We start from the raw sequence: 10,858 nt of genomic DNA, 5'->3' as shown, positions 1-10,858 counted from the left end.
ACTCTAATTTTCAATCATTATAATCACATCAAAAATGTAATAAACAAGTTTAAAATCAAGCCTCTTGGAAGCTCCAAAACCAGCAGCCATGATACTTCTGAGAATACTTGATTTTCAAGCTTGTTTTCAACATAAGAATATCATCAAACAATCATTGATTCACTCAATTTCAATTACCAAACATCCATTCAACATTCAAGCATCAAGAACACAATTAATTCATAATTAATTATCCAAATCTTACCTCTTTTCGTTAGCTCAAAATCAGTCCTCTCTTCAATGTTTCCTAGCTCACTTTTTTGCCTAGTTTAATCAAAGTTAACTTTTAATCCAACAAAACTCAAGAAGGCCTAACCTTCATCATGGAATAAAGGACTTTCTCACCTTTCTCAAGCTGAAAATGACGGTTTCTTACTCCTTAAAGCTTTTAGATAAGAGTTCCTAAGCAAGAACATCAAAAATATCAAATTTCTCCATTGCTAGCCATTTCCAAAACTTCAAGGAAGGTAAACAACTAAAATACTTCATCTTACTTTATAAACTCTGGTATAAAAGTGAAAAAGAGGAAGAGAAAATACTTTATTGGTTCAGAATTTTGATTGTAGTTTGAAAGTGAAAGGCCGGACTTGGAAGCTTGGAAGCTGTGGAAGTTTGCTTGCTTTTCTCTCTCAAAACTCGAACAAACAAGAAGAGAATGGAAGGTGGAGGTGGCTAGTTCTTGGCTGTCTGTGGGAGTTATAAGGTAATTCATAAAAAATTAAATGTTAAAGTTTCGTTAGAAAGATAATGACTAAATCTAGATATATTAGATCACAAGTAATTACACTAGTAGAGTAAATATATGAGCTACTAGTATAAATGATAGTAGTAACTTGATTATCACAACTATAAAAGATCTATGATATATTAGCATCGCTAAATTCAACGGAGAATGTCAGCATTAGTCCAGCCGATTTTAGGCCTGGTTATTATATTATTAAACTTATCTCAAATTTAACTAAAGCTGGTAAAATAATAATACAATAACATTATTATATTATTATTTTTCTCTCGAAATTCGGGTCTAGCTCGTCGAAACGAGCTTAATTGTGATTCTCGGAATTTTGAAATTTCTAACCGAAGTGGCCCGAAAACTCAATTTTTCGCTGCATTGGGTGCTGTTGACGTAGCGAGGTGATTTCTTGTGCAGTAAAGGTGCCTGATTCATTGAACTTTTGAAAAAATTATGTTTCTTCAGAAAAAAGTTTTGTTTCACCGAAAACTAGACTATTACAAGATGTACATGTAAAACTGGTTTACTCTAACAGTGCATCAAAATTAAAATATGTTGTGTCCATGATGTATCTGCATGTCTCGTGTCTGGTCAGTGTCCATGTTTCATAGGTCTAAAGTTTTCGTTAAATACAATCACTTTTTCTCCCAAAATAAAAATATTTATTATATAACATAAAAAATCATGATACCGCTAAAGCATTTTATCATGTGTTTCATAACAATACCTACTAACTATACGAGCATCTTCGCAAATTATAAATTTAGTTTTCACTAACAATATTGCTTGAGGGGAATTGGGTTAGATCTTAAATAGTGGAATCATCAATTACATTTAGTGTATTTTGAATCTTAATGTACCTCATTCTTCTATTATGAAAAAGTAAAAATGCAATGTTATTTGAAATGTTATTGAATCATAAACAAAACCAAAACCTATTTTTATGATACAAAATTGTTATAACTTTATCAAATATATATTTTTTCCGCTTAGATATATTGTAAAGGCCAACATGTTTGAGACTATTTGTTTTAACTTATCACTCTCAAAGTTTAGTTCTCCCTTAACAATTCTTTTAGCCATCAAAAAACTATCAACTTCAATTGCTAAGGGTATAAGAGAATATACTCTTTTAGTATTTTATTATAGGATTATAAGATTTCATCCATATCAAATAAAATACAATTACTTAATCTCATCATCCGACATATTTAACTCTGCACATAATACATAATAGTGTTAAAATTCAATCAACTTAAAATGATCAATAATTAAGAAATTTTTATTATTTATAGTTAGTAAAACTCATCTTTTATGTTTGATATTATTTTTCAGATACAAAATATTATTTGAGAGCTCATACCAATAGCCATTCCAGGTATTTTAATTTTGAGATATTGAAAGTTAGTAGAATGACAACCTTTTAACATATGATCTTGTGGCCTTATGAGCATACTTCACTAATCGCATCTATGAATTTTTTATCATTTTGTAACAATCTAAGAGTGAAACATGTATCCTTATAAATATAAACATGGATTATAACTCTTATTGTCTTTATGACTCCAATATTCAATATTTTCTTTGACTATTCAAGAAAAACTGTTGGTGATCTTTATCATTTCTTAAAAAAATATTAGTTAAAAATCCCATTTTTAAGACACTATTGTAACACGGATTTGGATCCTCTAAAGTTTGAATTTCACTTTAGAGAATAATTCTCTCAGAGCTCGAAGGACTTCACCGCTTCAACGCTTCAACCGAACTCTATTGCTTTCTCTCAGTGGCAGAGCTCAACGGAGGTGACTGGTCGAAGTGGCTGAGGGCGCGACGGAGCTGAGGGCGCGACGGTGCTGACTGCGCGAGGTATCTGACGGCGCGACGGACCCAACGGCGCCATGGAGCTGACGGCGCGATGGTGCTGACGGCGTGACGGTGCTGAAGGCGCGACGGAGGTGAGTGCGTTCAGGGCTTCAGGCGTTCTCTATGTGGTGGCCTGGTGGGTGTTGTTCTGCTTCTGTGGGACGCTGGAGTGCTGGAGCCTGGACGAAAGTGCAAACTGCGAAGGGGAAAAGGGAATTAGGTTTTCCAAAACGCGCAAAACGGCAGCGTTTGCTGCAAGGCTAAAAAACCGGCCGGGTCCCGGTTCGGTTCGACCCACTGGTAACCGGCCGGTTCGTCGATTCAACTCAGGTTTTCAAATTCTGCGGTTTTCCTTATTATCCGAACCGCTTCAGCTTCCGAGTCACGGTTTGACCGGTTCGACCGGCCAGTTCGAACCGGTTTTCAAAACATTGATAATAAATATGAAAGAAACTATTTAAGGATAGAAAATCACACTTTACTCTCTAAAGTGAAATTCAAACTTTAGAGGATCTAAATCCATTGTAACACCCTAACTATCAAAAGTCACACTTCCGGCTGTGCCACTCTAATAGTTCGGGTATTACAACGACTTTTAAAATATTTAGTGCTAAAATATGAGCTTGTTTAAAATAGAAAAACCGAATATTCAAAACATACATCCATACGTTACAATACAGATTACAATACTTACAAAAGATAAACTTTACATATCAAAACTCCTATCCCTCTTGGAAAAATTGCTAGAAATAAAGGCGAAGGAAAAACAAAAACTAAGATATTACAAAATAATGTCGAATAAACAGAAAATGAATATAACTCTTCTGAAGCTTCGTCGCTCATATCTTGAAAAGGGAAAAACCTGTAGGGGAGTGAGAACATCGTCCTCGAAAGGGTTCTCACTATAGGGTTACAGAATTGCTATAATAAGATACGAAAATAAAACCATTTTTAAAGTACAGTAATTAATAACCACCTTATGCTTCTTTTCAAAACCAAAGATTTAATATTCGAAATCCGAAATCCTTTTTAAAAGGGAAAGCTATTAATTTCTCAGAAATCCAAAAGCTTTTTTTTTAAAAAAAGTTTTTCCTAGATAGCATGAATGACCAAACTGTTCCAAGCATAGGTTCATTAAGTCTATGCTAAACCAATTTAGTTTTTCATACTTTCTAAACCAAAAACACAAATCATTCACAGCCTTCGGCCCATCAAGTAATCAATCACGGCCATAGCTCAAACAACTCAATCAACAATCAATCTACCACAAATCAACCAATTTTCAGTCACAAACATAAATAGGAATGTTCAAGCACAATCAAGCAGTTACATCAAGTAGAGCAATTAGCAATTAAACATAATTATTCACACAAGCAAACCAAGTACAATATGCCCACCCAAACAATGCCACATAGATGCATATGATAAATGTTTGTCCTATGGCTGATGAGTCTCATCTGTCGGTTATCAAGCCAACCCGACAAGTCCGGTTTGCTAAACCCTTAGACTGTCCCCCGACGCGCATCCCATGAGTCTATGCATAGCTTTTTCTCATATATGTATCAAATTGCTCAATGGGGGTTCCATTCCCGAGAATTTATAAGTGCCCGGTCACCCTTACGTCGTAGGGTCAACAAAGTATCGAGTCTCAACCTGGAACACGTGGTGACAAGCCACGGTACTTTACCCAGAAAAACTCGTATCTCAGATAAAAGAAGTGCAAAAGCCACATATTCATTTATTCATCATCATTTCCGCACTTCATTAACAATTCATATCAAATCAATCATTCTTCAAGCCATAAGTCACTTTTTTTTTTCTTTAAAATAACTTTTAATTATAAAATATTTTCTTTTCAAACAAACTTGACATAAGTCAATTGTTAAGTATGAGGATATGACCTATCATTTGACCCAAAAACATAAATTTGTGATATTATCTTTTCAACAATACTCTCTTAATGTAAACTATGAATTGATGATTCTTCAAACGAAAATCAAAGTCTAGTCACAGGTGGTTCTTCTTTTTAGATGTTATAAAGTCAAATAAATATCATATTATATCACATGCTAAAAATGTATCTACAATTGAAATAATACCTAATTTTATTAACAACTTGAATTTTTTTTAATGAATCTCCATTATTGTATATAGTAATTGTTAAACAATTGTTATCTTTGTGTATAGTTTAATAGTTTAGTTTTAAATAACTCATATAAGTTTGAAATTGCGTATTTAACTCTCATTACCTTATTTCATTTTAATAAAATAAAATTATTTTTGTAATATTTATTTTATAAATTTATTACTATTAATATATTGATCATCTTTTTTTTATGAATAGAGTAAAGTATTATTTTTGTCCCCAACGTTTGGGGTAAGTCTTATTTGTGTCCCTAACGTTTAAACCGTCCTATTTGTATCCTTAACGTTTATAAAAGTGATTCAATGTTATCTTACTATCAATTATACTAATAAATTAGATTATATTTTTCAATTATTCTTATTTGGATGTATTCATTCTCAATTAGGTCTTACTTGAATGTGTTTGATTTTAATATTATACCCACTATTTGTGTTTAGATTTAATTATGTCCCTAGAAAAGTGAATTATGTAAATGTTGTAGGAATTAGTTTCAACATTTGATGAGCTATTTTTCAGAGTAGATCATCGATTTTATCCCAGATATTTGTATTCTAACTTCAAGAAGAGATTTTTAAAACTCAAACTAAAGCGCTCATGATGTGTAATTGACGGCAGGATAACATTGAATCACTTTTACAAACGTTAGGGATACAAATAGGACGATTTAAACGTTAGGGACACAAATAGAATTTACCCCAAACGTTGGGGACAAAAACGATACTTTACTCTTATGAATAAGTAGTCGATAAAAATTTAAAGTACTTGTTATTCACCATATATACACTAATAGTGATTCATTATAGAATACTTATGGGTAAGTATTCAATATATATTTATTTTCACTGATTATTCTTATTAATTTATGATCTTATTAGAAGTGAAGCAATAACTAACATTATTTTTTACCTTTATTAGTTAATTAAGAAAAGTTAGAAATAATGTTAAACACTAAAATTAGTTAGATAATTTGATGGTCTTGACTTTGGATTAGAACGCAAGCATGTTAATGCCATTGTTACTACATGAACTATAGCTTGAGTTTCTTTTGACTTAATGGTAAACGGATACGTGGATCCAAGAGATCTTTTACCATTATGTTTTTGTTAGAAGAGTCATCTAACGAAGACGAGATTAGCTCTCTTGGGTGCCTTCCCATTAAAGTTTCCAATGCCACCACTCTAAAACTATAGACGTCACAGTTTTCTATCAGAGTCATTGTATAAGCCAACTTTGGTGCAAGGTACCCATATGTTCCAACTTGTAATGTCTAATTTGAAGAATCTAAGAATTCAAGATCTAGAATTTTTTCACAATTTTATCATGGTATCAGAGTCTTGGTATCCTCCTTGAAGAGGATACATAAACTATCATCTTTCCGGTGAAAAATTACCCTACTTCTTTTTCAACCTCCTCCCACGATGAATAATCAATCTTTTAATTTAGCTCAGAATCCAACCAATCTCTAATACGTCCATCCAAGTAAAAATCCAGCATCAGTCTTGGTTACACCTGTTCTAACAGGAAACAACTATCATTCATGAAATAGTTACTATGGCCTGTCTGCGCCTTCTTCCGGGAGTTGCGTCTGCATGTTGTTTCAGCAGTCATGTCTGCATTCTGTTTCAGCAGTTCAATCTGCATCTGTTTTAGCAGTTCCATCTGCACTCTTATTGCGCTCCACGCGCCCTCTTTTTTTTATCGCGCTCTACGCGCCCTTTGAAGACCACTCTTATTGCGCCATACGCGCCCTCTCATAAAATTGTGAAAGAATAAGAAAAGAAGAGAGGAAGAATATTATACTTTGTATTTCTTGATTGATTGAGTTAAATTGTTTTGAATTGTGAAAGTAAAACTAAATATATATAGAGTATTGGTCTAAGAAAGATAAAAGCAAATAAAGATAAGATAAAAACAACTAAAGATAAGATAAGATAAAATAATAAAGACTAAAATTGTAACTGAATTTATGTATTCTGTTGGGCTGAATTTGTGGGCCACGAGACTTCTTTATTGTTATCATGCGCTAAGGTGGGAGAGTAGTCTAATACGCCCCCACAAGCTGGTGGATGGAAGATGTCAATAATCCACAGTTTGGATAAGTTTCGATGAAATTGTTGAGGAAGATGCGTCTGACGTGGTGACGCAGAGGGAGATACGTGCGGCGAAACTACAGCTGTCGACGGCAAAAATATAAAAGGAGATGTTGTACTTGAGCAGCGATCTTAAAAAAAAAAAGCGCGTAGAGCACAATAAGAGTGGTCTTCAAAGAGCGCGTAGAGTGCGATAAAAAAAGAGGGCGCGTGGAGCGCAATAAGAGTGCAGATGGAACTGCTAAAATAGATGCAGATTGAACTGCTGAAATAGAATGCAGACATGACTGCTAAAACAGAATGCAGACAAAACTCCCAGAAGAAGGTGCAGATAAAACTGCCAGAAGAAGGCGCAAACAGGCCATAGTAACTATTCCATGAATGATAATTATTTCCTGTTAGAATAGGTGTAACCAAAACTGATATTGGATTTTTTACTTGGATGGACGTAATAGAGATTGGTTGGATTCTGAGCTAAATTAAAAGATTGATTATTCATCGTGGGAAGAGGTTGAAAAAGAAGTAGGGTAATTTTTCACCGGAAAGATGATAGCTTATGTATCCTCTTCAAGGAGGATACCAAGGCTCTGATACCATGATAAAATTGTAAAAGAATAAGAAAAGAAGAGAGGAAGAATATTATACTTTGTATTTCTTAATTGATTGAATTGAGTTGTTTTGAATTGTGAAGGTAAAACTAAATATATATAAAGTATAGGCCTAAGAAAGATAAACATAAATAAAGATAAGATAAGAACAATTAAAGATAAGTTAAGATAAAATAATAAAGAATAAAATTATTACTGAATTTATTGTTATTATTATACACCAAAATAACTATCACGTATCGGATAACTGTTTAAATCAAATATCATTAATTCATTATCCCGTGCTCTAAGTTCAAAATTTTTGTATCGTTATATGTTATTGATGAAATTATTATAATGTTAGTGCTAAATGTAAGATAAGAAATTATATAATTTCTTTATTCAATTATTTTGAATATATCAAAACTCAATAAGTAATAAATTAATTCATATTTTAAATTTTAATTGAGTATAAAAATAAGTCATTTGAAAAACATTGCAAAGTTATCAATTATATTATTTAATGCATTCTATTTCCCAATTCAAATAAAAGCAATAATGTCAAGTATGACTTGCTTACTTGCTTGAGAATATATTTTTAGGATATCAAACAAACTCGCTGTTATTATATCGATTGGTATTAGTTTTAGAATTAACTTTCTTGTTTTATTTATAATTAATTTAAATTGGACATCATAATTAGGTTCAGTTTGGGTAAACAGCTTAATTAAACTACTTTTAAAAAAATAGTTTAAATAATAAATGATTATATTAAAAATAATTTATAAATAAGTTATTTTTAATTTGATTTTCTAGTTCTAAAAGTACTTATTTTAAGAGAAAAATGATAAAAAAAATTTTATTATGAGAGAAGTCATTTTTTTTTAACTTTTCTATAAGCTCATAAATAGTTTCTTAGAAAACTGCAACTTGATTTTGAAAATTGTACCATACATTAATATTACTACTTTTTATAAGTTAAAAACTCAAAAAAATTACTTTTAAAACTTTCCAAACGAGTCGTTAAAAGATTCTAATATTTGATTAGAATTTCTAGACATACTCGTGAATAATTTTTAAATTTAAAAAACAATATAATTGTTCGGGTAATTTAAATAAATAAAATGAATAAGAGAAAGTATTACGCAAATACGACATTATGAAAAATCAGACGCAAATGCAACAAACTCAATTATATGTAATTTGCGACACCCTAACGCGGAACCTGAATACACGTAATCCGCTACACCCTGTCGTGGATTACGTTGAGAAGCTGAAACACATAAACCGCTACACCCTGTAGCGGTTTATGAACAGATGGGCCCAAAGCATATTCCGCGAGACCGTGTAGCGGATTACGAAGGAGTTGACTTTTTTTTTAATGAAAAAAGCTCTACACCACTGGTGGAGCAAACAGAAATAAAAATAGAAGTACAACTAAAAATAAAAACATCACTAACAACCCCACGAGTTAAAGCAACCCCTAGTCATCTTTGGCATTGCCATCAACAACCAAGAGTATTACCACCAATCCACTCGTCAGATAGCACAAAGGGCCTGTTAATGATTTCCACTACACCTGAGCCTTGATTATGGAACACTCTATCATTCCTCTCAAGCCAAATTGCCCAAATTACAGCAAAGAAACCAATCAACCACTGCTTCCTCTCATACTTTCTTTGTGAAGCAGCCATCCAGCTTTCAAAGTGTTGCTTCAGTGTACCTGGAAACGGACCATTCTCTACCCAGAGCGAATAGCCAAGCACTCCACACCTGCCAAGTGAGCTCACAACCTAGAAAGAGATTTAAAGCAGACTCCACAGACTTACAACACAAAGCACACATATTATCAAGCTGGTCTATGACACCTAATCTGCACAATCTTTCCTTAGTATTCACCCTTTCAATCAAAACAAACCAAGAAAATAATTCGACCCTTGGCGGAACGAAACCCCTCCAAATAGCACTTGTGAAACTATAGCTTGTTATTTCCTCCGGGATTACTGCTTCCTGCATCACCTGTACAAAGGAATTAGTAGAATAAACACCACTTCTATCAAATTTCCAAACCACCCGATCCTCTCTCTCAGTTGTTAGCTTAACTGAACGTAAGATGACGTGAAGTTAGTTCAAAAGTTCTAACTCCCATTGAAACAACTCCCGGCTCCACTGGAAGCTCCATATCCACTCTAACCCATCCCAAAATCCACAGTCCCCTATAAAAGATCCTTTAAGGTTTGAGACCGAGAAAAGTCTTGGAAACAGTTCTTTCAAGACGCCACCAGTTATCCAAGCATCCTCCCAAAACCGGACTGTTCTGCCGTTCCCTACATCCATTGATAAGCCGCTAATCATCTTTTCCCTGACTTGTGGCTCTCTGATTTGAAGCTGACTAATATCCTTCCACGGGCCCCCTCTCAGGGGAATAGGTTGACCCCGCAGCATCTCAGAAGGATTCAAGTTATTACAAGAATACACTACTTTTTTCCATAAGGGGCATTCCTCTTTCGAAAATCGCCACCACCATTTAAACAGAAGAGCTGTATTCCGAACCACTGTATCGCCTACTCCCAACCCACACTACAAAAAAAAGATCTATGGTCACGGTGAAAAACTGTGACCATAGCTAGTGAAAAGGGTGACCATAGGTCTATGGTCACGGTTTTTGACCTATGGTCACGGTTTTTTCGCCGTGGCCTATTCTCTCGTGGCAATAGACCTATGGTCACGGTTTTTTTATCTATGGTCACGGTTGTAATGTTCAAATTTTGGCACTTTAGGCCACGTTTTTTTACCGTGACCGTAGCCTTATCTATGGTCACAGTTTTGGCCGTGACCATAGCCTTATCTATGGTCACGGTTTTGGCTGTGACCATAGCCTCTATGGTCACTCCACCTAAAACCGTGACCATAGCCATATCTATGGTCACTGTTTTGACCGTGACCATAGCCTTATATATGGTCACGGTTTTGGCTGTGACCATAGCCTCTATGGTCACTCCACCTAAAACCGTGACCATAGCCATATCTATGGTCACTATTTTGACCGTGACCATAGCCTCTATGGTCACCCCTTCCCAAAATCGTGACCATAGCCTTATCTATGGTCACAGTTTTGGCCGTGACCATAGCCTCTATGGTCACCCCACCTGAAAACCGTGACCATAGCCCCTATGGTCACCCTTCTTGAAACCGTGACCATAGCCTTATCTATGGTCACGGTAACCTTATCTATAGTCACTGTTTTCACCGTGGCCATAGCTTATTTATGGTCACCACTCCTTAAAACCGTGGCCATAACTTATCTATGGTAACCTGTTTTATTTTATGAATTTTTTTAAAGCATAATCACATTCCAAAATGATGATAATCACAAAATAAATCTAAGAATGAGAAATTC

At 34.1% G+C, this 10,858-nt stretch overlaps 1 long non-coding RNA gene across 1 annotated transcript; it reads right to left on the bottom strand.

Moving 5' to 3' along the window:
• On the bottom strand, nt 253–736 carry LOC110264625. The gene is made up of 2 exons (XR_002350795.1): nt 385–736; nt 253–303 (listed from the first exon to the last, which is right to left on the bottom strand). It is a non-coding gene; the product is annotated as an uncharacterized LOC110264625 (long non-coding RNA).

Source organism: Arachis ipaensis, chromosome B07 (genome assembly GCF_000816755.2).
Source record: "Arachis ipaensis cultivar K30076 chromosome B07, Araip1.1, whole genome shotgun sequence".
Taxonomy (NCBI): Eukaryota; Viridiplantae; Streptophyta; class Magnoliopsida; order Fabales; family Fabaceae; genus Arachis; species Arachis ipaensis.
This window is presented reverse-complemented; position numbering and strand designations above follow the sequence as displayed.